The 18,954-nt window shown below is 39.7% G+C and overlaps 1 protein-coding gene across 1 annotated transcript in view; it reads right to left on the reverse strand.

Moving 5' to 3' along the window:
• The window catches only part of PAG1 (phosphoprotein membrane anchor with glycosphingolipid microdomains 1), a 99,089-nt gene that overhangs the window by 42,764 nt on the left and 37,371 nt on the right, over window positions 1-18,954 (reverse strand). Inside the window, exon 2 of the mRNA XM_011989092.1 lies at window positions 16,044-16,137. The gene's annotated coding sequence lies outside the window, so the exon portion shown is untranslated. The remainder of the gene's footprint in view (window positions 1-16,043; window positions 16,138-18,954) is intronic.

The following is an 18,954-nucleotide window of genomic DNA, read 5'->3' on the forward strand; positions in this document are numbered from 1 at the left end:
TCTAGTCCTACATATTTGCATTGACATTTTATTTACTAAAAAATCATTGCAGTAATTCAAAATATTTGTAGGGTTTGCCAGGGTAAAATTCTCAGATTTTGGGCTTACAACTTTGTACGTAACTTCTAGTTTGGCAAACAAACATAAAAAATGTGGAATCCCCCTAAAAGATATTATGTGTAAGTAGAGTCATCAAATTTAGAATATCAAGCCCCAGATGGTTTATCAGTAGCAACAAAAACTGCTTTCCTTGCCAACACAAATTTTATAAACCGGAAATCATTCTCAGGCATGCAAAGACAGACATATCAGGTCTACGAATACTTATGACTATGTGCTTGGCACTATGTTAGGTACTTCATTACATGGCCCATAAAACATTACTTTAAAAACAAATGAGAGTTCAGAACGAACTATTTACTCTTTGTAGCAAAGGCACTGAAGTCTTTCCAGAAACTGACCCATACTCCAGTGCCGTAGAGCAAGACGGGGACTAGCAGGCTTTGAAAGCCAAAGCAAGACCATCAGCAAACCTGTGCTGGGCTGTCTTGAAAATGTTAATTAATTTATATTCATTTTTCTTTTCTGATGACATAAATTGTTGGGGATTCAATATTTCTGTTGTTGTTAACAGCAAATGACTCTAAATGTGATGGAATGGCCAGGTAAACATGTCTTGTACAATCATTATTAAGGAAATAAGGAATGAGGCTTGTAGCTTCAGAAGCTTCCCCTGTCACTCAGAGAGGAAGAAAGTGAGAGACATGAGGATCAGAGCCACAGTTCTTAATCACCTTACCACTAAGACTTTCTAAAATCATAAGAGGAACAGCAGTACAATGGACATTCAGTGTTTGGGAATGATGTACAATCGGGTGGACAGACGGCCCTTTTGTGGGCTTTGGAGCTTCTGGAGGTGATGGGTTGGGTAAAGCAGGCTGAAGTCAGGAGGCGGAGCCCGAGAACCATCTGATCTCTACCATTTAAGGAGCTTAGAAGTTCCATAATTATAAAAAAGCTGGCACTACCCTCAATGCACATTTGTCATATTTCTACACTACACATTCTTTGATGTTCTGTTTATTTCAAAGAGGGTAGGTATTTTTTGATCCAGTTCACATCACTGATTAGAGGTATTTTAGCTGCCAGATAAATAAATCTCCATTGAATGCAATTTATGGGATCCAAAAGCAATGTATGGATCAATCTAGAGCTATATGAGGCTTAGCTGGTTTTATGAAAATACTCATAACAGTAAAAAGAAATCAATAACAATTTATTAAGGTTTTTGTTCTTTGTATAGCTTTTGAAATGAGTTCTTACCCATGATAAAAGGCCTTAAATATTTTGGGAGCTGAAATATTATACTTGACTGTCTCTGGTTCTTTTCCTGAGTTGACCCTTTATGTTGAGTAAGCATATTTTACACAGTGCAGCTGCCAGCCTCTGTCAGGCCAAGATACACATGCACTTAGAGGCAGTAAGCTTTCTTCACTTACATTATGTTTCTGCAACAGGGAAAGAATGTATAACACTTCAACTTTGTAAGAAGCACTTGGAGGTTCATCTGATATTCTATAAAAGAAAGCAATTGAAGAATTTGACTTAAAATCTTATTTCTAATTTTTACAGGAAAAAGATAATACTTTCCATGTATTGAACATCTATGATTAGCCTAGTACTTTTTAGGTTGGAGCCTCACCTAGAAAAATCAAGTTATATTTAACTTTTTCTTCGTAGGGTTGTTGTGAGCTATAGGTAGGTATAGAAGATTCCCTAGATGGTCACAAGTCTTCCCCTCCCTGTATCCTCACTTCTTGCAACGTAACTTTGTAGCTCCTTCCAGCAAGAAATGCTGTCTATTTCTCTACTCTTAATGGTGGGCTGATTTGTCACTCCCTTTAGCTCATGGAGCTCAGTGGAAGCAATGGTGTGTCAATGCTGAACCCAGCCCACATGCTTTGAATGATTCTACTCCTCTCACTCTAGAACCCTGCTGATCCTCTATGTGAATAAGCTCACACTAGCCTGCTGGATGACGAGAGAATGTGGTCGTCCAGTTGTCCTTATTGTTCCCCCAGTAGCCAGCCAATCCCCAGAAGCAGAGACACCTAGCTGACTGCAAGCTGACCAAAGACACAGGCATGAGCCCAGCTGAGACCAGAAGAACCTCCAACCTAAGATGGCCCAAACTATAAAACTGTAGAATAAGGAGCTGAGTAAATGGCTGTTGTTTTTAAGCTGTTAAGTCATGGGGTGGTTTGTTATGCAGCAAATGCTATAAGAGGTATTATTTTCCTCATTGTATTAAAGAGGCACAGTAATTTGTTCAAGGTCTACTAGCTGGTAAATGGTAAGGCTATCAGGTTATTATACCAGCTTTAAGGGCCTACACTCTTAGTCACTTCACTGCCGTTTGATGTAAATGAGAAAGTACATACTGAGTGCCCTCCACATGCTCAGTTGTTGGCTAAACATATTTTCTACGTTTAGGGAACTTACTGTCTCCATTTTGTTTTTCACTAATGAAAGTACAATTTGACGGTTCTCCTTACGCTATTGCCTCCACCTGAAATATATTTTCTACCCTTGAAACTCGCTCAAATGTAACCATTTCTTAGGAACATCCTCTAATGTCCCAAGATAGAATTAAAGTTTTCTACCTGTGGTTGACTGCAAAAAATGGACCATAATTGCTCACTCTTTCCTTTCTCCTTGCCCTTTAAAATGTGACATTTTAGTACCTTCCATCAAGAAATGAAATCTCTTTCCCCACGCCTTGTGTCTAGACTGGGCTTGTGACTTGCTTTGGCCAGGAAATGTGGCAGAAGTGATGGTGTGCCATTCTCACACCAGGCCTAAGGTGCCTTGGATACTTTAGGCATTCTCTAGGAAACCCTAACTCCATATTCCAACAAATCTGGGTTGACCCTGGTGATGGCTTAGAGGCCAAAGGACCAGAGCTTGGTCAGCCAGCTTGTCTCAGCTAAAGCTCCCAGACACGTGAGAGAGCCCTGCCAAGATCAGCAAAGCTAAACTACAGCTGACCGCTGTTGCATGAGCAAACCTAGCCAAGACGAGAGGATTGCCCAGCTGAGCCCAATCTAAACTATCAATCACAGAATCAAGAGCTAAATACATTTTCATCTAAAGCCACTAAGGTTGTTATGAAACAACAGATAATGAATACAGATCCTTTGTATTCTTTGGGCATGTTTAAACTTATTTTTGGAATAGCATATGTATTCAACAAATGTCACCAGATGAATAAATAAATGACTAAATATTCATTCAATTACACAGAGATAAGATTCCTCTAACAAAACAGAACTCTTTTTATTTCTAAGTGAATAATTCTATCTTTCCTGGCTGTGAGACAGTGATGTTTATAGTACAGTGCCTGATACTTAGCAGGTGTGCTCAATAAATGTTAGCTCCCATTGATCTTGTAGTTGAAATAAGATGCCAAACAAAAGTCAAAGCAAACACCATGCATTGAAACAAGCAGGATGTTACTTCCTAAATCCTTTCAAAATCAGGACAAACTCTCCTGGTATTTGTAGGATGGAGACTTAGGGCAAGCAATACATACTTTCTGCCCCTCTCCAGATATTGGCAAGTTTCTTTCTCTTTGAAAATAAGCTTCTTTAAATAACTTCACAGCTACTCAAGCTACCCAATTACAAACAGCAGGAGCACTCTGCTACAGAAAGACCTCCCCAGGAGGCTTTCCTTACTACTTCTCAACTTTGGCTGCATATTTGAAGAACCTTGGGAGCTTAAAAAAAAATGCCTCCAGAGACTGACTTAATTAGTTTGAGGGTGCACTTGCACATGGGAATTTAAACAGCTCCTTGGGTAATTTTACTGAGTAGCCAAAGTGGAGAGCCACCACTACTCAACTTTTTCCTAGAGTGCCTCTACCAGTCAAATAATTATTATCAGATTTAACTTTAAAGGTAGTCCTAAATAAACCTTTTTTAATGTCTATTAACGAAACCCAGCACTGAAATACTACAGCTGGAAAATAATTTCTTATAATGGACAATGACTGGCTCAATAGAAATTAAGAAACAATGATCAGATAAGTAACTGCCTGATAATTAACTCAATAAGCATCATATGAACATTTGGCAAGATCTTAACTGTCTTAAAGGCCTTAACATAATTAGGTATTCAACACTTTATTGGCCTAAATTAAATACCATATAACATTATTGACTATACTGAATAACAAATTCAAGCTAAATTGCATTTAAGTGTACAATCCAAAAGTATGTTCGCCTAAAATCTTTCTTTCTCAAAGTGTACATTATCATTTGGATAATAATACTTTATCACAAATTAAGGTACAATTTAATATTTTAATATGATTTTGAGCTCAGATTCAACATGGGTATTTCAAAAAATCTGGTTTTGCCTTCCTAGTACGAAAGTGACTCACATGGCAATATGGTTTGGCTGTGTCCCCACCTAAATCTCATCTTGAATTGTAGCTCCCATGATTCCCATGCGTTGTGGGAGGGACCCAGTGGGAGGTGATTGAATCATGGGGGCAGGTCTTTCCTGTGCTGTTCTTATGATGGCGAATGGGTCTCATGAGATCTGATGTTTTTATAAATGGGAGTTGCCCTGCACATGCTCTCTTGCCTGCTGCCATGTAAGATGTGCCTTTGCTTCTTCTTTGCCTTCCACCATGATTGTGAGGCCTCCCAAGCCACGTGTAACTGTGATTCCATTAAACCTCTTTCCTTGAGAAATTACCCAGTCTTGTGTATGTCTTTATTAGCAGTGTGAGAACAGACTAATACAGTAAATTGGGACCAGGAGTGGGGTGCTGGTATAAAGATACCTGGAAATATGGAAGTGACTTTGGAATTGGGTAACAGGCAGAGAGGCTGGAATAGTTTGGAGGGCTCAGAAGAAGATAAGAAAATGTGGGAAAGTTTGTAACTTCCTAGACGCTTGTTGAACAACTTTGATCCAAATGCTGATAGTGATATGGACAATAAAGTCCCTGCTGAGGTGGTCTCAGATGGAAATGGCAAACTTGTTGGGAATTGGAGTAAAGATCACTCTTGCTATGCAAAGAGACTGGCAGCATTGTGCCCTTGCCCTAGAGGTCTGTGGAACTTTGAATTTGAGGCAGATGATTTAGGATATCTGGTTGAAGAAATTTCTAAGCAGCAAAGCATTCAAGAGGAGCAGAGAATAAAAGTTTGGAAAATTTGCAGCCTGATGATGCAATTAAAAAGAAAAACCCATTTTCTGGGGTGAAATTCAAGCCGGCTGCAGAAATTTGCCTAAGTAATGAGGAACCAAATGTTAATCACCAAGACAATGGGGAAAATGTCTCCAGGGCATGTCAGAGACCTCCACAGCAGCCCCTCCCATCACAGGCCTGGAGGCCTAGAAGGATAAAATGGTTTACTGGGCCAGGCCCAGGGCTCCCCTGTTCTGTGCAGCCTTGGGACATGGTGCCCTGCATCCCATCTGCTTCAGCTCCAGCCATGGCTAAAAGGGGCTAACATACAGCTCAGGCCCTTGCTTCAGAGAGTGCAAGCCCCAAGCATTGATGGCTTACACATGGTGTTGGGCCTATGAGTGCACAAAAGTCAAAAATTGAGGTTTGGAAATCTACACCTAGATTTCAGAGGATGTATGGAAATGCCTGGATGTCTAGGCAGAAGTTTGCTGCAGGGGTGGGGCGCTGATGGAGAACCTCTGCTAGAGCAGTGTGGAAAGGAAATATGGAGTTGGAGCCCCCACACAGAGTCCCCACTGTGGCACTGCCTAGTACAGCTATGAGAAGAGGGCCACTATCCTCCAGACCCTAGAATGGTAGATCCACTGACAGCTTGCCCTGTGCCCCTGGAGAAGTCACAGACACTCAACACCAGCCTGTGAAAGCAGCCAGGAGTGGGGCTGTACCCTGAAAAGCCACAGGGGTGGAGCTGCCCAAGGCCATGGGAGACCACCTCTTACATCAGCATGCTCTGGATGTGAGACATGGAGTCAAAGGTCATTTTAAGGTTTAATGACTGCCCTATTGAAGTTTGGACCTGCATGGGCTCTGTAACCCCTTTGCTTTGGCTAATTTCTCCCATCTGGAATGGATGTATTTACCCAATGCCTGTACACCTATTATATCTGGGAAATAACTAACTTGCTTTTGATTTTATAGGCTCATAGATGGAAGGGATCTGTCTTGTCTCAGATAAGACTTTGGACTGTGGACTTCTGAAGTGATGCTGAAATGAGTTAAGACTTGGAATTGTTAGGAAGGCATGATTGGTTTTGAAATGTGAGGACATGAGATTTGGGAGGGGCAAGGGGTGGAATGATATGGTTTGGTTGTGTCTCCACCCAAATCTTGTCTTAAACTGTAGCTCCCATGATTCCTACATGTTGTGGAAGGGAGCTGCTAGGAGGAGATTGAATCATGGGGGCGGTCTTTCCTATGTTGTTCTTATAATGGTGAATGGGTCTCATGAGATCTGATGGTTTTATAAACGGGAGTTCTCCTGCACAAGCTCTCTCTTGCCTGCTGCCATGTAAGACGTGCCTTTGCTTCTTCTTTGCCTTCTACCATGATTGTGAGGCCTCCCCAGCCATATGGAACTGTGATTACATTAAACCCCTTTCCTTTGTAAGTTACCCAATCTTGTGTATGTCTTTATTAGCAGCATGAGAACAGACTAATACACATGGCAATAGTGTTCCTTTTTGTGATTATTTAATTCCTTTTTGGTAGAGTTCAAAAGTGCTGAAAAATGATGGGCAATGTTATGTTATAAACTATATAGTGCACATATAATGCATGCAAATTGCTTTAATGCCAAAATTTCATCCTCAATAAACTCTATGCTGTAATCACAAATGGACTCCCAACACACATTCAGAGTCAGAATTCTCTAAGCCACTGGTTCTGAAAAATCTGGTTCGACCCTCTGACTTCACAGATACGAAAAACAACATCCAGAAAGGTTAAACAAGTCAAACAATACCCACACCACCAAATGGCTGGGAATGGAGCCCAGGACATCTGAGCCTGCATCCTCTCGCCCCGCTAGGGGCATCTGGAAGATAACAGCGGAAGTGTGTTCAAACCCTGCAGAAACAGGTGGCAGGGCTGGATTTGGTCCCCAGCTTTTGCCAAATACTTGGATTTTGCCAGCCTCTGCTATAGATGGCTACATTCAGTAGAAGACATTGACAATAGGGGATATCATTATCGCTTTTTATACTTCAATTCTTCTTATCACAAAACAGGCTGAAGTCAACCATGGTTATTTAATACATTAGTTATAAATGCATTTGCTGTATTTTTTCTAGTCTATTATTAACATCTTACATTAGCATGGTACATGTGTTTCAATTAATGGACCAATATTGGTACATTATTATTATTTGGATTTCCCTACTTTGTACCTAATGTCCTTTTATTTTTGGTTCCAGGATCCCATCTAGAATGCTGCATTACATTTAGTCTGCTCATTTTTCATTACTTCAAGTGTATGTGTATGTGTGTGTGTGTGTGCCTATGTGTTTGTGTGTGTGTGTCTATGTGTTTGTGTGTGTGTGTGAGATAGAAAGAGAGAGAGAATATGAGTATTTATCTTCTATGTAGCAAATTAAGGGCAAAATCCTACAAATTACAATTCTCACATTCTCTAATGTAAAAGAAAAGGGCATATGTTAATGGAGTAATCTGTGGTTTCAATTATGATGAAAACATTGTGGATTAAAGGAAGGTTAGGTTAAAAAGAATTTGACATTTAGAAGGACCTAGAAACAGTTTCTGATTCCAGCATGGATTAACAAAATCTAAAAAGCAAGGAATGCAGCAGAGTAGTGTGAGAATTTAAAGTAATAAAAGTCAGTTCACATAGAAGCATGGTAATAAAAAAACATTGTGCAATTTGTCACCATTTACTTTAGAAGAGTCTGCATTTTTAAAATCCACAGAAATGCAGTGATAGTTTCCTTGCCAGTATTTGTGTAAAACATTTTCCAAACAAGACTGATTCATCTTACTCTGAAATGAATTGTTAGATCACAACAGTGAATGTTAAGGCATTTGCATCCCTTATAGAAATGCCAAACATTTTACTATGCCTGATGCTGTACTATAAATAGGGAGATTCAAATGCTAAAAATGTTCTCTAAGTTGCCAAACATAGTTCTTTACCATGTACTTCCTGGTACAAATGACTTGTTCTTCCAAAGTCTGAAAATGAAAGCTAACTGCAATTCAGAAAAATGTTGCAAATTACTTCAATTAATTAAATGAAAAAGTCATTTCATTTCTGTATATTTCTTTTTCCTTAGATCATATTTATTGAAAGGCTTCTTTAGACATTTACCAAAGTTTTGTTAAATCATAGTTAGTCTGATAACAGTTGGGTTTTAAAATGAACAATTGGAACAGCCAAACAACGCGAATATTGCTGGAAAACAATGATGCTTATCTAAATTATTCTGAATTGCTAGCCACATTTGGATGTAATAGTAGATGTAAAATTTACTTACTATATTTTTTCTAAATAATCTATGGGCACAGTAGTGCCCATAAATCAATAAATTAAAGGTTAAAGGTATTTCATTTCACAGTAATGCCCACATATTACTAGGAAAATTTTACTAATTTATAACTGGTATTTCAAAATAGTTTCAATATCTATGTATATCTTCAATAAAAAAGAACATAAACAACAGTATAGGGATTTGTATGGCATATTTAAGATTAGTATTCATTTGAAGAGGTGATCCCTGATTTTCACTGAGAGCTGGGACAGGAAATTGTAGGAGACTTTTCTATGATGTGGACAAGGCAAGGCACAGTAAGAGCTGCTTTATAACATTTTCTTCAAATCAGCTGACTATCCCATTGGGCTTTAATCTCCCTTCTGCAACTGACCAGACCTCATATTATCCAATTACCAGTAATCTACTTAAGAACAGCAAGGTTCTCTTTAAATTGAATACAAATAATTATTTTAATATCTTTTCCTGGCTTCTTTAAAGGCTTCATGTTTTTTGACTTGCATAAATTTTTGCAAAACTCCATAGAAGATATTTTAATTATTTTAAACTTTTATGGCACGTAAGAAGTGACTTAAGTAAAATTACTTGATTTTAAGTTAATTATTAATTAAAGGTTACATTAACTAGTTCATTTAAATACAAATTTTACTAATTCTAGTTTGATGTTTTCCTTATTTAATAGTGATATGCTATTTAGTCTACTTTAAATTCATCATGTAATGAAATGCATGACTTGTAGACAAATTTTTGCAATGACAGATGGGCATATACTTGGTTTTGTGACCAATTATATAAATTTCAAGCTACAATTAATATGTCATGATAGATGAACAGATAAAAGTTTTCATTCATGAATATTTGGTAATCTTGCATTTTGGACAAAAATAATCATCCTACAGTAATTTTTGTGTTTAATTATAAAATAATGAGACAAGATAAAAAAGCTTTAGGCTGCTGTTTGTATGCATTTCTTTGCAGTGAGTGTGTGTGTGTGTGTATATATATATATAGTTTTTCATTTGACTCTGTTGTCAGCTTATCAGGAACAATGTAAGGAGAGAGAGAGAAGAGAGAGAGAGAGAAAAAGGGAGAGAGAGGGAAAGAGAGAGGGTATGAGTGATATCTATTTCTAATAAATAAAAGCCAAATTATATGTGATTATCATTACTTTTTCGTTTTTCAACATTCAATTTTATACCATATAAATGTCCTAATAGACTAATATAAAATTCTGCAAATACATTAAGATATTTAAGATTAAAAGAATAATGCAATAAACACACATATTTAGGAAATAAACACCCAGTTTAGGAAATAAAACATCATCTACACTATGAAAAGTCTGTCAGAATTTTGACCAGATGACTGCAGATGATAATTGTCACAACATCAGTTGCTTCTTCTGCTTACTGTCTGTAATCAGTTATCCATTCTATGTATAAAGTAACAGTAAATGACTAATTATAAAAACGAATTAAAGCCTCCATGGGGGCTTGCAGTGTTTATGTGAGTCATAATCATGTTCACTCATCTGACTGGCACTAATAGCTTCACATTCGTTAAGAGGTCCTGAAGCAGTATTATTTTCTTCAACATATTTAAGTAATCATTTTATTTATTAATAATTACTTTCAAAATAGAACCTAGGTTTGAACCTTTACCACCCTGAACAGCCTAACATCCCTGGGACAGCTTTGCATCGCAGTGATTTTGTGAAAAGGCTGTTGGGAAACCCCGATTCAGGCTCAGCCAATGCTAAGTTGGAGATGCGGGAAGGAGAAGGGTACACACAGGACTGATGTGAGGATGCACAAAGGAGGCCATCTGGAGAGCAGCTGACACCCCTGGGCTTCTGGCACATGGCCCCTCCAGGATCTAGAGAATACTCCGGAGTCCAGAGTCAAGACCCAAACACCTCCACATATATGCAAGTTGGGCTGAGCTACAACATGTAATGGTTCTGCAAATGAGAATGATGTATATTAAATGTATGTATCCACAGGTACCTATGAAGCGTACCTACTGAGGTTCCAAATCTTGGTGCCATCCTGCCACAGGGCTGAAATTTCTACCGAAAAGACCAAAGAGCCATACCACAGAGTTAAAAGCCATGGGAAAAATTTGTTCCAACTGGGAATAGTTGTTTCTTTTAGGAAAATGTTTTTAGCTTAGGACTCTGTTAATTACAAAGTCATGGTCAGAGTTCCCTTTTCAAACTGTTCCTTAGAAAGCATAGAACAAAATTTGGTTCTATCATATTAACCATGCAGGATTTCAGAGAATGTATTTTGCATAATAACTTCCCTCCTTCTTCTATCTTTTCTAGCTTATATACTCTGTGCCTCATTTTACCCTGACCAAGTTTTCATTTGACATGTTGTGTATTGTATCTCATTCTTAAAACTTTTCTGGAACAAAACAGTCACCAACTTATAAGGATGAAAAAAGCTTAGGGATAATTCAGTTATATCCTCCATATTTTACAAATGAGAAATTTCAGGCTCTAAGGTCCCCATAGCTATCAGTTTAAAAAGGGACTGGAATTTAGAGATCCCAAATGTAGCTCATCACTTTTCTCTCAATATCTGTTTGCCTCCTGTGACAGTGGATTTTTTTTTTTTTTTTTTTTTTTTACCTCTCCTAACAACAACACTGCCCAAGTGATGTTGACAGACATTTTCACCCACCTGAGACAATATAAAATTTAGGAAATTCTGCATTCTACATGTTGCTTTGGAGAGTCACAAGAAAATTCTGAGAAATCCTGCAATAAGTAAATCAATTTAATTTCACTGAACCCATGTCTCCCAAACATATCCAACCATGACTAAACCTTTTTTTCTTTTCTCTTTTGGGGGCACCCAAATGAGAGAGAGCTGCACCCATCCAACTCCTCACATTCCACTTTGGGAAGTTCCGGGTTAAGACAAGGCCTCCAGGAGCAACTGTCTAAATCCCCATGGCAGCAGGGAGCAAGGAACGGTCAAATATCCACCCTGGAGAGCGGCTGCTGTCCACACTGGCAGGTCGTGCTATACCGCCGTGCCCAGGGCCATGGTATGTCAAAGGGCCCAGGACCCACCAGTGAAGAAGCTGTAAAGCAGGGGCATGGCTGTACCCTGGTCCTTTCTCCGCATGCTGCTCGAGCGTTCCTCTGCAGGCATGCCACAGAATGCAGTTCACCCTGACAGCCATGGGAGGAGGTACCTGGAATCCTGTTTACCATGCAACATTAGTCTGCACCCACTTTGAATTCTACAATGACAGGAATGACAAATTCTTCCTCCACTGCAGCAAATGCCATCACTCAATGGGGATGGAGTTCCAAAACTGACAACACAACATGGTGTGTGTACCTCTGTGGGGGCAGAGTGTGCGTTTACAGACCCCAAAGGGGCTGACAGTTAAGCAAGCTCTGCTATGGTCCAGGAGACACCTGTGTTCAGACGCATGCAGCCCTAATGCCTAGACCCTGGAGTAGATGCCAGTGCTGTCTCTACCCTTCTTTGGCAAGTCACTTACCCTCTCTGAGCTTTAGTTTCCTCTTTGGTAAAACAGCAATGTTAGTAATAGTAATAGGGTGATCAAGTTTAATACTTGCAAAGTGCTTAGACCAGTGCTTGCCTAACTCTAGGTACAATATAAGTGTCTGTTAAATAAAATAGTATCATTCACCTATAATCCCAGCTATTCAGGAGGCTGAGGCATGAGAATCACTTGAATCCGGGAAGCAGAGGGTACAGTGAGCCCAGATAGCACCGTTGTACTCTAGCCTGGGCAACAGAGCAAGGCTCTGTCTCAGAAAAACAACACAAAAAAACCCAAAAATAAAATAGTGTCATTAAGTGTTTCCCTCAACTGATAAACGTTTTCTTTCATACTAGATGGTGACATATAGCATTGGTGAAACAAGGCCCTTGCATGCCTTGCTTTAGGGCATCCTCCCCTGCGTCATGATGATGACACACAAAAGGCCTGTGCCCACACTGACTTAGCTGCCTGCAGGCTCTCCCAGCTTTCTGGAGAACTGTGGTCACAGGTTATGGAGAACCAGCTGTCACCGGTGTGTGCTAAAGATTTGGCCTCAGTGGTTATCGGAAATTCTGCAGGAAAGGAACAAGCAGGCAGGACAGGAGGCATGGCTGCAGAGTCACAGATGGGCCAGCAATTACCCTGCACACGAAGGTGTCTTCCAGGGACCTGCCAGTCCTGCTGCTGCAGGCAGCGCCTCCGAGGAGCCCCTGGAGGGGGCAGGAGAACCTGGCCCTGCCTCGACCTCACGTCCCTCAGTAATCCTTAACTCAGCTGTGAAAAACAATAAAATAAAAACTACTTGAAAAATAGACCCAAAAAAGTACCAAATAGAAACAATAAAGGGAGTTTATTGAAGCCTTGGTGATTTTTTCTTGCTATCTTTGTGATGTACGTGAAAATATCATCATATAAATATATTTCTATACTTTTTTTTTTTTTTGGAGACAGGGTCTTGCTCTGTCACTCTGACTGGTGTGTAGTGGTGTGATCTCAGCTCACTGCAGCCTCTGCCTTCCAGAATCAAGAGATCCTCCCACTTCAGCCTCCCAGGTAGCTGGGACTACAGGCATGTGCCATCATGCTTGGCTAATTTTTGTGGAGACAGGGTTTTGCCATGTTGCCCAGGCTGGTCTCAAACTCCTGGACTCAAGCAATCTGCCCACCTCGGCCTCCCAAAGTGCTGGAAATTTAGGCATGAGACACCACAGCTGGCCAATTTCTATACATTTTTAAAAAGACAAACAAATGCATCATCAAAAAGATTGTCTAACAAATACATTTTAAAAGACAGAGAAACTTAAAAACAACAAAGCAGATAATATATGTGAATCACATCACAAGTGGTGCAGTAAAGGACCTGCTTTTGTTACATAAGATTAACCCTTATGCAGGCTACATAAAAAGGGATTTGCAATAATCCAATGCTCTACTGTATATTAACACTACCACAGATAGAATTTTAGAAGTCTCATAATTTATATTATGTAGTTTTTATAAAAATATCCAGGGAGCTGTTCTTAAGAATATAGGCCAAGAGGCTGGGCATGGTGGCTCACGCCTGTAAACCCAGCACCTTGGGAGGCCGAGGCGGGTGGATCACAAGGTCAGGAGATCGAGACCATCCTGGCTAACACGGTGAAACCCCGTCTCTACTAAAAATACAAAAAATTAGCCAGGCATGGTGGCGGGCGCCTGTAGTCCCAGCTACTCGGGAGGCTGAGGCAGGAGAATGGCATGAAACCAGGAGGCGGAGCTTCCAGTGAACCGAGATCGCACCACTGCACTCCAGCCTGGGGAACAGAACGAGACTCCATCTCAACAACAACAACAACAAAAAGAATGTAGGCCAAGATTGGGCAGTCATGATAAATTTCTCTTTAAGCCTAAGGACGAGGGGCCCCCGCAGCTGCTGTTGGGGATGCTGGGTGTGGGGCAGGCTCTCCCACTCTCTAGCTCACACACTGTGAACACAGCAGCCTGGCACACATGCACACACATGAGGGTCCCAGACACCTGGGGCTATCAGGGCCCATCACATTGTGCAGTCTATGTGCTCAGGGAGAGGTGGGAACACATAGCCTCAAGAAGCAGAAACGCCAGGCCTCAGTCATGGCCAGCTCAGCTTCCGGTTCAGGGTTTGCACGCTGCTTCGAGCCTTTGCTTTTACAGTTGTTGCCTTTAAAGTTCTGAACATTTGGGGCATGGCTCCCTCTAACGAGCAGTGCACCTCTCACCTCAATGCACATCTTTAAATGTGTCTTTTTTGTCTTGTCTGTGGCAGCATACACTTGCTTCTGTGAACCACCAGATGACGTACATAGGCTAATTTTCATTTGGACCAATGTGAATGCTGATGTACAAAGGGCAATATCAAAGCAGGTCTAGTGTGTTCATCAAGTATTTCTAAACTTCCCTGATTTTAATTCCTGTTACTACAGTACTTGGGTAGGCATACTGCATCTTAAAGACTTTTTTCATGTAACGCAGGCATAATGCAATGTGAAGAAAATTGTCACTGAGAGGAAAACTGTTTCCCCAAATTACGACTTACATCGACAGTAATGAGAAGCTATTAAAATAGATTTTTGCAAAATTTCTAAGCTGATCTGCTGCTTGGAGTTTTGAGATTTCCCACTGCTCTGCTATTTTCCCATTCTGTACGCACAGCACAGATTCCTGCCAAGCCTATTACAGTGAACAAACAATGTCCTCTCTGTCAGAACAGAGAATGAATAGTATCACAAAATTCTCCTCTAATGTACAGCCTACATTTCCCTCACCCCAGCCCCTTCAGAAGAGAATAACCAGGGTGAGGACCGAGGAGGAAAACAGGACTCTCCCCTGGCCAGTCGGAAACTGCCTTCCAGAACACTAAGGGCTAGGTAGTGTCAACCATATCATATTAACTTCTCAACAGAGAAAGTTGACAAGTTTATTTTCTTTTAAGGGGGATCATATGTTTTTGCATTTCTGTGTGTGTGCGTACACAAATATCTTTATAAGGAAGGAGGTGTTTCATCAGCTAAAATTTTAGGTGGCGTTTCATCAGATAATATAAGACAGCTTTTAGCTACAGACTGAGCAGCGACAGGGGAACTTCATAGAAATGACACAGCAATTTGTGCTAAAATATTGGCAGCTAATTCATGAATGCCAAAGCTGACTATGAATTCGGCTGCTTCTGTTAAGCCTTTATTCCCACTAAGCTCATGATTCACAAAGAAAGCGCCTAGAGTTACTCCTCTGAAACATACAGTATCATGCTGACAGATTCTTCTTTGGTTTCTCTCTCTCTCTCTCTCTCTCTCTCTCTCACATACACACACACACACACACACACACCCCTCCCCACAAGAGGCATTAAAGATATGATTTCCAAAACAAGAACTTCATGAAGCATTTCTCACAAACCAATGAAAGACTTACTAAAGGCTTACTTAGCAGGTATTTTCATAGAAGAACGTGGAGTTCCTTAAAATCTTTCATACTTGTCTCAGCTGGTGTAAAATATTTTGATTTAGGCTTTCCCCTCTTGTGACATGAATGCAGCATATATTTTATTTTAACCTCTAAAGGAAACTACCCATTTTTTTGCTCATAAAGGATGAAATGTTATTTTCATAATCAAACCCCACTGGCTTTTGTGTTCATGAGTATCTGTAGCACGAAGAAAAAAGGCCAGCCTCTTCTTTCCTCCTCATTTCCCACACATTTTCCATACAGCTCAGTGAGCTCCCAGATTCTGATGGCATTCTCCTGGTAACACATTTAGAAGAGGCTGCAGGATACCCCAATAGCACTGCTTTCTTCTCTCTCTCTTTCTCTCTCTCTCTCCCTCTCTCTCTTTCTCTCATATCACTCTAGGTCTGTATGAGACTAAACAATTAAACCTTTGTGTTGTGCCACTGCCATTCGAAAAGCCTAATGGTGTGTCCCTTCATTGGTACAATGGTAATATTTACCTTGGAGGAAATGTTTGTCCCGAAGAGTATTCCAAATTCTGGCAATGTATTCCCTTTGAAATGTCGTGGTGAGAGTTCTCTCTTCTTTCTTGGCCTACAGCCAAAGAGAAGGAAAGTTAGAAAAAAAGGCAGATGGATATACACTGTGAAAGATACTTGTTCAGTTCACTGTAAAAATGCTAGTGTACTTACGCCAAACACTGAGATTTATATTCTTATATTCCTTCCTGAACAAAGCCAACTGAAATGTAGAGGCACAACTATAGACATTAACAATTAAATTAAAAATTTCAATAAAGAAAAGTTCGTATCTCCCCATACCCCAAAAATTTTAATAAAAAAACAGCCAAGTGTCTAATCTAATACAAATCAATTGACTTGCTCTTTCCATATTTTCCCTAGTTAGGCCAAGTAAATCTCTGTGTTACTACAGTGATACTAATTCAAGTAACTGTTTTCTGAATTTGAAATAAAACAAGTGATTTGTTTGAAAAGAGCATTTATACTTTTTGGTAAGGTAAGCTGTGATTCAGTTCTGAAAATTTCTTATTAGAAGGAGACTTTGGTGCAGCATGAACAGTGTGACCTGGACGACATGCAGATCTAGCCCCGAGTCGTCCCTTCACACATTCTGCTGTGGAAATGGGGAAGACGTTCAGAGAAGGAGAGGATACATGGGCGACTTCCTTTGCTCTCCCTCCTGATTCACCAGCTCCCCAGTCCTACCTGTTGTTCTGCTGTTTTTGGTGCCTAGCCCTTCCTCCAGCCCCCCTTCCTCTCTAGTTATCTTCCCATCCTCAAATAAGTCTCTCCCATATTGAACACTTACTTTACATAAGACACCATGACAAGTGCAGTGTGAAAGGGAGAGGGGTAGAGGGACGAAATGAACGAATGAATGAACGAATGAACGGATGAAAGAACGGCTGTGTTTGTACTCTAAGGAGAATATCCTGGCTGTTGACTAAGATTCAGAACCTCTCAATCATTTTAACCAACTGAGGCATAATTTCCGATTTCCAACCTAATGAACGGAGTGGAACATGAGCCTTCTAGATTTGCATCTACTGATGTTCTTTTGTTAGAACCACATATTATCATCTTAGACTGTGTGTTGCTTTCCCTGATAGCAGAGTCAGCAGAATATTTATATTATCTTGAGGTATATCTATTGTTTCCCTGACAGTTTGAAAGTGAGAAACTGCTGCCTTTTGTTTGCCACTGCATTTAGCTACATTATTATTTTCTTTTAATAAGTGTAAAAAGACCAGAACAAGACACACAATCATGGGCTGTCTTCTTCTAAGCCGACTCCAGGTCTTTCTGCTGTCAATCACATCAACTAGGAGACAGCGCTTCGCTGCATGCCGGGCTTGATAGACAACTGAGTTCCCAAGCCATCGTTCCACTCTTTTATTAGACTTCAAGTCAAGCCTCCTTCTGAACCCCTGCCATGCAGATATATTTAGATGTGGATTCCAATCATAAGCCTCTCCACTTTTCCTTGTCATCATGGTCAATCCAGGGAATTCTCCTGAATTGGTCAGAAATATGAGCAAGATTTAATTATCTAAATCAAATTGCTGCAGTTAAAAGGTAAACTTTAAAGAATTAACAATTTTTTTAGAAAAGGTCAAATTCTATTAATGTGTATTAAAAATAATGTTTGGATGTGCTTTCTCTATTACCAGATATGAGCACAATCCTGATTTGAAAACTGGAGACAAGATTTGACAGTTAATTTAGTAATATAAAAATGGTGCACAGTTTTGAATTTTCAGAATATACATTTTGTGACTTAAAAATATTCCAAGAAAACAAGGTCATCAAGACGCTGTGGTGCTGTCATAAGGAAAGACACATAAATCAATACTTTAGCATCCAGGAATAAACCCATAGATTTATATTGCTTCAATTATATGGCCAATTGAGTTTTTGGCAAGGGTGCCAAGTCTATTCAATGGGGAAAGGACAGGCTTTTTCAACGAATGGTTCTGGAACAACTAGACAGCCATATATAAAAGAATAAAGTTGGACCCTTAACTCAGACTACAGAAAAAGTTAATGCAAAATGGATCAAATACCTAAATGTAAGAGTGTAAACTACTGTTAGAAAAGAACCAAAGGGCTAAATCTTCATGAGCTCAGATTTGGCAGAGGCACGTGACCCCAAAAGCACAAGCCAACTAGAGAAAAAACAGATAAACTGGACTTCATTAAAATAAAAATATTTGTAATTTAAAGGACAATATTAAGATAATGAAAAGACAACCAAAAGAATAGGAGAAAATATATGCAAATCGTATGTGATAAGGGATTTTATATAGAGAGAATATATAAATAACTCTTATAACTCAATAACAAAAAGACAACCCAACCAAATATAGGCAAAGGATCTGAAGAGACTTTTCTCCAAAAAAGATACACAAATAATCAATAAACACATGAAAAGATGCTCAACATCAGTAGCCATCAATAAAGTGCAAATCAACCACAATGAGATACCACTTCATACCTTCCTAGTGATTTGCACTTGGCCATAATAAACATGTCTAAGCTAATAACAAGTGTTCAGAGGATGTAGAGATATCAGAACCCCCATGCCCTGCTGACGGGAATGTAAAATGACACAGCTGCTTTGAAACAGTCTGGTAGTTCCTCAGAATGTTAAACAGAGAGTTACCATGGGACCCAGCAATTCCACACCCAAGTATATAGCAAAAGAAATGAAACTACACAACCACACAAAAACTTGCACACAGATATTCACAGAAGCATTATTTGTAATACCAAAAGAAGTAGAAACAATGTCCCTCAACTGGTGGATGGGTATACACACAAAATGTGGTATATCTATACAAAAAAAAATTATTCAGCCATAAAATAGAATAAAATACTGGTGGCCGGGCGC

Source organism: Mandrillus leucophaeus, unplaced genomic scaffold, assembly GCF_000951045.1.
Source record: "Mandrillus leucophaeus isolate KB7577 unplaced genomic scaffold, Mleu.le_1.0 Scaffold346, whole genome shotgun sequence".
In the NCBI taxonomy this organism is placed as follows: Eukaryota; Metazoa; Chordata; class Mammalia; order Primates; family Cercopithecidae; genus Mandrillus; species Mandrillus leucophaeus.